Raw genomic sequence first — 13,005 nt, forward strand, 5'->3', positions numbered from 1 at the left:
ATACTCCACAGAGCTGGGCTTTATGGAAGAGTGGCCAGAAAAAATAAGCAAACATATTTGCTGTTTGCCAAAAGGCATATGGGAAATGCCTCAGACATATGGAAGAAGGTGCTCTGTAAATTCATGTGTGTGAAAAAATGACTACCACAAAGTTTGACAAAGACTGGTGATACAATGAGTGCATGTAAGAGCATGGAATATGGTTTGATGGGGTAAATTGCATTGGCCGGCTTCAAAGATACCCGAAATCGCACATGGGGCAGAATAACCATATTTGGAAAAAATGGTTTTGAAATAGCAAAACGCTACTTGAATTTATTGCCCCATAACATGCAGGAAAAAGCAAAAAACATAACAATATTGGGTATTTCTGAACTCAGGACAAATAGAATCTATTTAGCATTAGTTTTTATAGATGAGTAAAAGATTTTCCAAGTAAAAGTCAGAAAAAGTCCTTTTTCCTCAATTTTTCACAATATTTTATATATATATATATATATATATATATATTTTTTATAGTAAATGATATGATACAATTAATATGATGGCATTTAAAGAAAGTTATTCTTGTCCTGAAAAAAACCCAATATGTAACTTGGGTTCAAGTTATACAACTAAACACGAGCACCGCAGAACTGTTCCATTGTTACGACGGGTACAAAAAAATAAAATGAACCAGTCACGAAGGGGTTAAATCACTTAGTTGACATTGCTCCCTGTTGATTTTTTATGTACCTCTATTTTTTGGCAGCTGTAGTTCTTTGAACTTAAACTTGGTTTAGACATGTGATGGAACCACTGTCAGTGCATATTCAACCACCTTTAAAAAAAAATTACCATTCAGATGGTTCATTGAACCAAACACATATACTTTCTAAGAAATAGGCAAAAGGGCACTGTGATGGAACCCTCCATCACTGGGGCCCCTGGAGAGGCCTCAGAGCCAACCTCTTCCCTATTGACTATGGGCCCTGACTTTGTAAAGACTTCTGTATCTACCCCCAGAAGTAGGTCATCTCATCACTTGCTGAGGGGATTATCTATGGCAGACAGCCAGGATCTGCAACCAGGGAGTGACCACCATTGTTTTACTTTAATATCAGACCCCCCCACCCCATGGTGCACTACTATGTTGTTTAAGTCAGCCCCCCGGTTCCTCCACTACAGACATTTTCCCCCGGCCAGTCCCTGGAACTGATTTCGGTCAGTAATAGATAGTGGAGGTTGAAACCCTATTGTATTGTTAATCTCATTACTCTCCCCCTGTTGTCTCTGGGAGGCAGATTAAGGGGGCGGTTTGTATCCTAATATCTTGATTTATGTTAATGTGTGTTTTACTGGCTATATCCAGCCCTGTGTGTGAGAAATAAATCAGTCTTCATTTTGGTTTATACCCTACACTGAGTCTGGGCTAGTGTCTGGGAAACCGGGGAAAGTGTGTTGTCCCAGGCTAAGGGAGCACAAGTCAGCGGAGGTAGTCAGGCACCATTTTTTTTAAAGATTACAAGTACTTTAAGATATTCTTTCTGATTGCAAAGTGCAAACCTGTGTTTCTCTCATTCAGTGCCAGCGTTTAATTAATTGGTTAGGGTTAATTATTTGCATCAGCATACTTGATAGAACCAAGCAAACAAATACATTGCAAGTCATTGTCCATTTCAGTCACAAATGTTATTTCCTGTTTCAGTAAACCTTATCTCTGTACAAACAGATTTGCCATTTGTTTTTATTTTCATATCTCCTCCATCCTACAATTCAATTACTCCATTTGCTACCATATTCTGTCATAAGCATTCCAGACTTTACAAGAATAAACTCACAAGCATAATACGTGTGTATAAAATGCAGGTATTATTTAGACTAAAAGTGAATTATGTTTTATATATTTTAATTTGTGTTTTTAATATTCATCTGTTTCTCTTGTAAAAGAATGGACAATTGTAATTATTACACATACACACCTACAGTGCTCAAAAGATGAAATAACTACTGTTAGAGAATACAGCGGCTTCCACCACATTTCCATCTGATAGCCTGTTTCCGTTTGTTGGTGTGGTCTTCAGTTTACAGACGGTACAGCTGGCCAATTGTAATTGTGAACTATATATATGGTCTGTAATGGTCATAATTTTTAGAAACCATCTTAACTCTTTCATGCCTGGAATTCTCCACTTTTATGCACTCCTGAGGCTGGGCCATTTGCGAGCCCTGGTTACATCATTCTGCCTGTAGTCCTCATTCATTTTAGTGCCATATTGCATAAAAAGATTACAAAAAGCCGGATGTTTGTAACGGGATCTTGAATGTATTCTCATATGTGTAAGGGGTTAAAATACTTTAAAAATCTGCTAGTACCTTCCTGTGTCAGTACTTTCAAGTAATTTTGGAATTTGGCAGGTGTCTTGCGAGTGTATTAAAAAGCTTGCAGGAACTTCACTGCGCTGACGAAAATACTGCTGATCAGGTCAGTGACTGAACGTATGCAAAAACATATTTTATCAATCCATGCCAGCAGAGAACTGATAATTGTATCTATTGTCTTTCAGTCGTAATCACTTGAACCCTTTTTTGAGCTTCATATAGCTGACTCTCAAAAGGGCAAAGGCACATTTTACTCCTATTTGTAATGCACATTGGAGTCAATTTCGCATGTACTGTAGTGAATTTTACGTGTATCTGGCATTTATATAATAACAAATGAGACATGTCCCCCTTTATGTGACCAGCTATCTTAATTTCTTAGTCTAATCTGCATCATTATACTTACCCATTAATCATTTTTTTGCCATCTAAGTATGCAATACAAGGTTGGCAAGATGGAGCCAGGTTGCCAACCATGTATCTTGCTTGTGGTGGCATCCTTTAGCCCCCAATCTAAATTACCTTTTACATTAATTTTGCTATCTTGTGTAAAATTGGGCTGCTGACCAGCTTTCCTTAATGCCTCTCAGCAGTCTTTTTTTGTAGTTTTATAGACAGTAGCCTTATGTTTGAGATCAATGAATGATCAGTGATGGATCAGCAGTGTTTACCATCAGAGAAGAAGTAAACAAACATGCCTCCACGCTGGCAGCTGATCTCTGTTTACATGTTGGGATCCAGTGTTGTTATGAAATTAGTGGCGCCACCCACAAGTTGAAGGCCTCATAAATAAATTATTATTGCCTTATTATTGCATTGTATGGTCTTATCTAATATATAGTTTACCTGACTGTAGTTTAACTTGTCCTGGAAAAATATAGGCTTCTCTAAGGAAAGTATAAGCTGTTCATAAGGTTTCATCTAAATTTCACAAATGTGGCATGGGTCCTGGCATGATTCTGGCTGCAGGTTGTAGTCCTCAAAAGTTTTTTTGTTTTTAATTAAAGGAGGGAGGGTTGAAGTGTCATGTGTGTAATAAGTGGTTGCCATTCTGAGCCCAGTTTCCCAACCATAAATCTCACATGAGGTTGACATTCTTAGGGTTAGTACATCAGTTGTGCAAACAGCTGTAGCGGGGACAACTCCCCTTTAAGTTGAGTAACACTCAATTTTAATGTTATCATTTAATTAGAAAGAAAAAATGTGTTCTATAGGCATCAGCTAAAATAAACATTTGTATGTGGCAAAATTAATATATTAATGCACATGATGTTTTACAGGGATCTGTTACAATTTTGATGGCGTGGTTATTTGCTAAAGTTATACATACATACAGGGCTAAAGTTATACATTCCCTTTTGTTATGTTTCTGTCCCCATTTTGGGAAGTTCAAGTAACCTTACAATATTTGTAAAGTTGGTGTATGGAGAATGGCACAACCTTGACATAGCTTTAAAAAAATAATTTTTATTATTCTGAAAGTTGTAAAGGAAAACATAAGGAAAAATAGTGTTTCATGCAATGGACCTTGCAGAGTTGGTGTTCTTTAATATGAATTGCTGTCGAACAGTGCTATTCTGGCAGAACAAATACTTCAGAAGAATCACTAAATTCTCATTCTTAATGGTATAGCAATTTCATTCAATGCATAGAACCCACTTAGAATTAAATGCACATTTATACAAAAGTACATTACAATAACACATATTTTAAAGCTTTCCTTTGAATCCAATGGTTTTAGAAATACAAATGAATCCAGCAATATACAATTATAAAAAAAAAGAATACAATGGAATGTATTTAGCAGTCTTAAAAAGGAAATAACTTACCTTTAAAAAGTACAGTAGAATATAAATATAATATGATGCTATGTTTTATGAGTGCAGGTAGAAGTGTGGCCGAAAAGCAGGACTTTACCAAGACTTTTGACGTGTATGCGTGATCAGGGGCGTAACTAGAAGCTACAGGACTGTGGCACACATATATAAACACACACAAATTTACACATGCTAACAGACACATTTACTCATACTTTGCATGTATCTTTCAAAAGGTTAACCCCTTCGTGACAAAGGCTGATTTTACTTTTTGTACCCTTTGTGACAATGGCCGTTTTTAAATTTCTGCGCTGCTCGTGTTTAGCTGTAATTTTCTTCTTTCCCGTTTACTGAACCCACACACATTATATATTGTTTTTTTCAGGACAAGAAGGGCTTTCTTTAAATTGCTTTTTTCTACACATTATGGGGCAAAAAGTACAGGTAGCGTTTTGCTATTTCAAAGCCATTTTTTCCAAATCTGGTAATTCTTCCCATCATGTGCCATTTCGGGTATCTTTGAAGCCGGCCAATGCAATTTACCCCATCAAGTCATATATTTTTGAAAACTAGACAGCCCAGGGTATTCCAAATGCTAGTATTTTAACCCTTTTCAAGCACTAATTCTACCATCAGCCTTTGTCAGACTTTATGGTAGTAATTTTTTTTCACACACATTTTACTTTAGGTATGAATAAACAGGTTCTGGTATATGTCACTATCATAAAACACCCCAATATGTGTTTAGCAACATCTCCTGAATACAGCGATACCTCACATGAATGATTTTGCCTGGCTGTTTGGGGGCAAAAGGGCCACATTTGGGGCATGCGCATTTTTCAATGTTGAACTTTGGCATTTGGGGATCCACTGCCCATGCCCTATTTGGTACATCTTTGAGCCGGGCCATTTCAGTGTGCCCAATAAAGCCATATATTTTTGAAAACTAGACACCCCAGGGTATTTCAAATGCTAGTATTTTAACTCTTTCCATGCACCATATCTACCACCAGCCTTTGTCAAACTTTGTGGTAGTCATTTTTTTGCATTTGTTTTTCCACACACATTTTACTTCAGGTATGAATTAAAAGGTTCTGGTATATGTCACTATCACAAAACACCCCAATATGTGTTCAGCAACATCTCCTGAGTACAGCGATACCTCACATGAATGATTTTGCCTGGCTGTTTGGGGGCAAAAGGGCCACATTTGGGACATGCGCATTTTTCAATGTTGAACTTTGGCATTTGGGGATCCACTGCCCATGCCCTATTTGGTGCATCTTTGAGCCGGGCCATTTCAGTGTGGCCAATAAAGCCATATATTTTTGAAAACTAGACACCCCAGGGTATTTTAAATGCTGGTATTTTAACTCTTTGCATGCACACATTTTACCACCAGATTTTTTTCAAAGTTTGCAGTAGTATTTTTTTGTGTGTATTTTTCCCCCACACACCTACTTTATGTATGAATTTACAGCTCCTGGTTTATGCCGCTGTCACATGACACCCCAATATGTGTTCAGCAACATCTCCTGAGTACAGTGATACCCCACATGCATGGGTTTGTCATTTTTGGGGGGAACTAAAAGGCCACATTTGGTACGTGTACATTTTTCTAATTGGAAATTAAATGTGTGGCCATCCTTCCCCCCGTGTTAATTGGGACATTGTTGAATCCGGCCAATTCAATTTACCCCATCAAATCATACATTTTTTAAAAGTAGACACCCCATGGGCATTTAATATGCCAGTATTTTAACTCTTTCCATGCGAGAATTGTTTTAAGCTAATGTGCTAATTTTAGGACTTGCTCACAAAAATATATTTTTTTATATATATATTTTATTTTTTTTGCCTTTTTTAAAAAAAATGTAAAATTTTTTTTCAACTTGAAGGTTCCCCTGATAGTGACATCAGTGGGAAATTATTTTTACATTTTACTGGTTTTTTTACTATTTTTTTCTAATTATTATTAATTTTATTTTATTTTTTAATTTATTTTTACTAATCACACTGTGATTAGAAAGCTGGGCTCCATTGACTTGCATGGTTGAATGCAGTACCTGTATTCAACCTGCAAGTGGAGCCAGAGTTCTCTAGAGGGTCAGGAGACCGTCTAGCGAACTTTTTCACCTTTATTGTTTTTTTTCCCAGATGGCGAAGATCACCGGCAGCTGCGGCTGTGACCGCTCTCCGGAGCGGTCACAGCCCATCCAAAGGTAAGTGTTTGGTGTCGCTGGATGCCTCCTGATCGAGGCATTCCAGCGACACCATTTAAGTTTAGGAGGTGATCGTTGATCGCCTCCTAAACGCTTTTAAAACGGGCGTCCGCCGCCATACAATGTATGGCGGTTGTTGACGGGGAGGCATTACAGCAACGCCGTTTGGGTGCAGAAAGCGAACGTAGATCGCTTTCTGCACCCGTTTAAAGGCGTGCCGGTTCTGGCACGTCATTTGTCATAATCGACTTGTTTTTCCGTGCCGTGCCAGAACCGGCAATTGTTATTAAGGGGTTAAACATACATAAGGAATGTGTTGCTCTCTGTCAAAGTCCTTGTTTCTGGCAATTACAAAAGTAACACAGCTGACACAAAGTACCCAAGGCTTTTCATGAGAGCACTGATTTTAATGAGAAATTTTATTACCTGGTTTTATGCATCGGACTGTAAGGAATGCAGCTGCCACAATTGACGTTGAATTCAATTTTTTTATCGTTATCTATTTTGCCTGTAGACAGGAAGGCATTCATGTGAAGTGTGTGGGCTACTCTGGGCATTTTGCCCTGTTATGTCGTGCTCTGGAAATGTTTCTGTTTGTATGTGATCATAACAAGAATCTGGCTTAGATCTATACAATACCCAGCTCTGAAAGCATTGATTCATTAACTTTTTTGTAATCAGCTTGGTTTTGATGTCTTGATGGAGAGCATCGTTAAACTCAGCATGGACAGCTGTAGGCACAATACAAAGTGCACAACTCCACAAATCATTTTTTTTTAAGTGAAGCATTAAGATTCAGCATTCACTGTAAAAGTCTATGAAGAAACCAATCATTTTAAACAAAGTTCTGCTTGCTACATACTGTTTACCTCTAGGGAATGGACAAAACACTAAAATATTCCTAGATGATATAAACATGGTGACTATAGATTCTGTAAAATGTTGCAATGTGTTTTCTTTTTTCAAATCCTACATGGTATATACAGTATGTATTTCATGCTGAAGTTTTTTGTTTACACAGATTCTCCTATATAGTCTGTTCTGTTTGATTTGGGATTATGCTTTTAATAAATAGTAATGACAGTGTCAGGAAACTGGGTCCATACGGACGACTGTAATGACCCAGCGCGCCCAAAGATGGAGTTCAGGAGTTCAGTATGCAGTAGCGGAGTCTCAGGACAGGGCCTGGTGCGGAACGACTGCACTCACGAGTGATGAGCATCTAGGGTTGAGCAGTCACACACCAGCGCCCAGATATAGCAGCAGATGTAGTCCAGAACGAAGTTAAATCCTGCAGGCTCCCTGAAACAGGCATGAGACGTTACACAAGACTCATGTGCAGGATGCTGCAAGCTGGGAGTGTGGAAGCTAAGCAGAGGTTATAGAAGAAACATAACAAGCAAGGGATAAGGAGACCAGGCAAGAAACATAATAGACAAGATATATGATACAGGGCACTACATGGAACAAGACATGAACAAGACAGGACACCCCTCTACCGGGGATAAGGGACAGACTGATACACAAAATTACAGAAACTAGCCTAGGACTGTTTGATAACTATTGGAGATTCCGTCACATCTTATGGCCATAGTATGCTTAGCCCACCACTACGCCAAAGTACTCCAATGACGGTGGGTCCTAACGCTAATCCCTGCTGACAGAGGTACGAAACAAACTAAACATGTAAACCAAACACATAGCACTGAAACATACCTTTAGACTGCAGACTGAGACAAACAGAACACATGGGAGGGGCACACCTTATAAAGGATACAAAGCAAAAGCAAAGAGCTGAAGCAGAAGCAAGGAATGGGAGATCAGAACAGAGCAAAAGGAAATCCAGGAATGGATTCAAGCAAAACAGGGAAACTGAAACAAGAGTGAGATATGCAGCTCCGCAGCCTGGGTAGGATCATGACAGACAGACAGACAGGTAAATAGCATTTTCTGTACTCAAATTCAGAAATTATCATTAATATCTGCCTTGATTTAAAAGTAATAAACTGAAGTGAGTCACGCATTGTGTACTAATTATATGGCACCTTCTGTCTCACACTTACTTACTTTTGGGATAGTAACTCATGCCAACAGACTTTCCCATTGATGTAGAAACAAATTCATGTTGCAAAAAAATGATTCTGAAAATAAGTTTAATTTTTCTATAAGTGCTGATAAAAAACCTTATGATATTACCTTTGGGCTAAAAGGTCTTGTAGCTCTTAAATGCTTTAAACAATGGTCACCTCCAATTTAGTTGGCTTTTCATGGTCAATTTGTACACACTTGCTCAAAAAACCCTACAGCACACGTTGTTAAGGAGAGGCCCTCTCTGTGGTACACAGAGCAAAGAGTCGGCCAGAAAACTGCTGCAGGGGGAGAGAGCTGATTTTGTCTGGTTTTATATTCTTATACTAGGCTGTTTCCCTTTTTTCCCCTTGAGTGATTCTACCAAGACAGATTAAATACGATTTCTTATGTCTTCACAACTTTAAAAGGAGAGATATGAAGAAAGCAGGTGAAATCATGACACGTGGATTACTTATTCTGCAAATTTGTAAAAAACTACATAGATATTGTCACATACTAGATTATTTAATCTATTAAATGCAACTGTTTGAAATTGCAGATGAAGGAGAAAAGCAGAAGTAAAAAGCAGAAAACAAAAATAGCAATATTCTTAAATAGTGCTATTACTAATCCAGGAAATAGTGTTATCCTTATGGATTTATGGTGTTTTAAGATTATTTGGAAAGAAACCAAAACATTTTGTAGGCAACATAGCTATAGAAAATAAACAGCAATAACGTAAACCAATATGCTGTCACTTTTGAAGGTAGTACCTTGTGGTGTTTGGATATGGAACCATGGGCGTAAGAACCCCTAAAAATCTGGGTGGATAGAATTTTTCCCCATCAGATACCCTCTTATTCTCCTCATCAGATACCTCTTTTCTCACTATCCCCTACCCCACTTTCTCCCCATCTCTTTTTTGCAAACAACTGGTAAAATAATGTATGTTTAATACATTAAATAAAGGGAAAAAAACAGCTATATTTGCATGTATACATACATAATGTATGGAAACATAGCATAGCAGGTATAGATCAACAGAATAACACAATCCCAGCTTTGCATGTATAGATCAATTGAACATCACATGTGAACTCAGGATTGAAGTTATAGATCAAATAAACAGAATCAGACATACAAATGCTGTATTTGCAGGTATACAATAATAATTTATGGAAACATAGCATAGCAGGTATAGATCAACTGGAAATCTCATGTAAACTATGATCTATACTGAAGGTATAGATCAAATAAACAACACATGGAAACAGCTCCGCAGGCCTGGATCAACTGAATTAGACATGAAAACCCCATATTTGCAGGTATACATAAATAATATATGGAAACAGCATAGCAGATACAGATCAACAGAATAACACACAAACCCAGCTTTGCAGGTATAAATCAACTGGAAATCACACGTAAACTCAAAATTAATGGTATAGATAAAACCCACCAAATTACAGAGGTATTGATTTAAGGGAGGAGGATATCATCTTGCCTCTTTACAGATCATTGGTAAGACCTCACCTTGAATATACGGTACAATTCTGGGCACCGGTCCTCAAAAAGGACATTATGGAATTAGAAAAAGTGCAAAGGAGGGCTACGAAATTAATAAGGGGATTGGGTGATACTAGTTATGAAGAGAGACTAAAAAAGTTAAAATGATATACGCTAGAAAAACGGTGTCTCAGAGGGGATATGATAACATTATATAAATATGCAGGTCCAATATAGAGAGCTCTTCAGTGACCTGTTCATTAACAGAAATATACAAAGAACAAGAGGTCACCCTCTGAGACTGGAAGAGCGCAGGTTTCATAGACGACAAAGGAAGGGATTCTTTACAGTGAAGACAATAAAGGTGTGGAATTCACTTCCAAGGGAGGTGGTGTTATCCAGTACATTAGATACCTTCAAAAGGGGCCTCGATATTTTCTTAGAAAGGCATGACATACAGGGATATAAATAGAATAACATTAATATTTAAGAGCTTCTTGATCCAAGGAGAAATCCGGTTGCCTCAGGTAGAAGGGTTGAACTTGATGGACTTTTTCTTTCTTTTTTTTTTTTCTTTCTTTTTTCAACCTTACAAACTATGTTACTATGTTACTATGTTACAGACGTAGATCACAGTTTGCACACCCCAAAGGCCAGCCCTGCCGTCCACATTACCCACATAGAACCTGACCAGCACCCAGATTACACAAATAGATTAAAGTCCAGTGTGAGACAACTTTGTCCCCAAACAGCCCAGCATGAGCCAACTTTGTCCCCAAACAGCCCGCCCTGTGCCACCTTTGTCCCATAAACACCCTGTCTGTGTGTCAGGGTCCGGCGACCCGTCGCGGTAACTTACCTGGATGCCTGCTACCCACGGGCATCGGATCCGGCACGTCGTCCTCTGCCTCCTCTGTCCGTCCGGCTTCTGCTAGGTGCGCGCGCTCCGTTCTAACTTTATTGTTCCCCGAACACCGTTCGTGGGAACTCGCTGCAGTAGCTTCCCACTCGGGGGTGGAGCTTCCCCCGAGCGGCAAGTTTAAAACCGAGCACTGAGCTTTGCTCAGTTATTGTGCTTCCCTGCTACATCCTGAGTGCGTTTTCCTTGTGATATTACCGTGTACCTACCTGGCTTTCCTCTGATCTCGCTCCTGCCTTACCCTTATTAACTAAACGGCTCGTGATTTATTTGTGCATTTACCTGGCTCTCCTTTGACTACGAATCTGCCTTACCCTTTTGTACCTCGCTCCCCGCTCGTGTATCGTACCGTGGCTTATCCTGACTCTGCCTGGGTCTTATCTTCTAAGTGCCTCTTCCTGCATACTGAGCTCCGTTTCCCTATTTGTCATCCCTCCGGATTGTTCCTGATATATCCTGACATAATAACTGAGCCCTATGGAGCCCGCGGGATTTACAGAGACCATCACTGCCCTGACTCAGTAAATGGCAGCTATGATGCAATCCTTTCAAGAGATGCAGACCAGTCGACATCACCTTTGACAACAGGTGCATCAACTTCAGCTGCTGCCACCCCTCCTGCTCCAGCCCCGGAGGGAGCTTCTGCCTTGGAGCCAGCTATTCTGCTTCCCGAGAGATTTGCTGGAGATCATACCAAGTACCGCACATTCATCACCTCCTGTCAAATCATGTTTAGTTTGAAGCCCAGAACCTATGCTATGGACTATGTTAAGGTTCACACAGTCATCGCCCTGCTGGCGGAGGAACCTCATAATTTGCCTGGCCTTCCTTCTGGCAAGCTCTTGACACCCTCTACGATGACCCGTTCAGAGCCTCATCCGCCACGTCCACTCTAAGAACCCTTAAGCAAGGGAAAAGACCAGTGGAGGAGTATATAACCGAATTCTGTCGTCTTGCTCTTGACTCTTCCTGGAACGAGGCAGCATTACACAACCAATTCTGCTGGGGTCTCTCAGAGGCAGTGAAGGACGAGCATCTATCCCTACCAGTCTGGAGGACTTTAGTACACTAGTCACCCAGATAGACCGCCGCCTTCGTGAAAGAAGAAGAAGAGAACGGTTGGCTACCACCTCTGCCTGGCCTCCGGTGCGGTCTCCACAACCACCTCCACCATCTTCTTCTCAGGAGGAACCCATGCAGATTGGCATTGTCAGAGGTCCATTATCAGCCGCGGAGAAAGAACGACGGCGTACCTTGGGATTGTGCCTATATTGCGGCAAACCTGGGCATATTTTCAAGGACTGCAGATCAAGGGCTCGCCACTCTAAGGGTAAGAGGCCTATAGCACATCTTCAACTCCGTTCTGATCAATTATCTGCCACATCTGCTTACCTTTCCCTCTCCGTATCGTTGCAGTGGAATAAAGGAGCTGTTATCCTTCCAGCCATGATCGACTCCGGAGCCAGCGGTAACTTTATAGACTCCGCTTATATTCAGACTCACTCCATCCCTACTCGACATAAGAAGCACCCCCTTTCCATTGTGCTCGTCGATGGCAGCCCTTTAAAGACTGGTCCTATTGTCCTGGAGACCATCCCTCTGCTCGTCAAGTTGGGAAAAGACATGTGGAGACTCTTCATTTTGACATCGTTCCTTCCCCTATTTCTCCGATTATATTGGGACTTCCCTGGCTTTGTACCCACAACCCCTGCATTAACTGCGAGACGGGGGGTTTCTGCTTTACATCACCTTTCTGCAACCAGACCTGTCTGTTACCTGCTACTGTCTGCATCACCCATACTACCACCCCACTTCAAGGCCTACCTACACCATATCTTTAATTTTCGGATGTTTTTGAGAAAAAGAGGGCCGAGACTCTACCTCCGTCTAGGCCTTATGACTGTCCTATCGAATTGTATCCCAGTTCAGCCATTCCGTTCGGCCGGATCTACCCGTTGTCTGAACCTGAACTCGCTGTTCTTAAAGACTATGTCAAGGATAACCTCACCAGGGGATTTATCCGTCCTTCCACATCCCCGGCGGGTGCTGGTATATTTTTCGTACACAAGAAAGATGGCAGTTTACGTCCGTGTGTCGATTACCGTGAACT

Source organism: Sceloporus occidentalis, unplaced genomic scaffold (assembly GCF_023333645.1).
Source record: "Sceloporus occidentalis isolate IW3139 unplaced genomic scaffold, rSceOcc1.0.p SCAF_17, whole genome shotgun sequence".
NCBI classification, from domain to species: domain Eukaryota; kingdom Metazoa; phylum Chordata; class Lepidosauria; order Squamata; family Phrynosomatidae; genus Sceloporus; species Sceloporus occidentalis.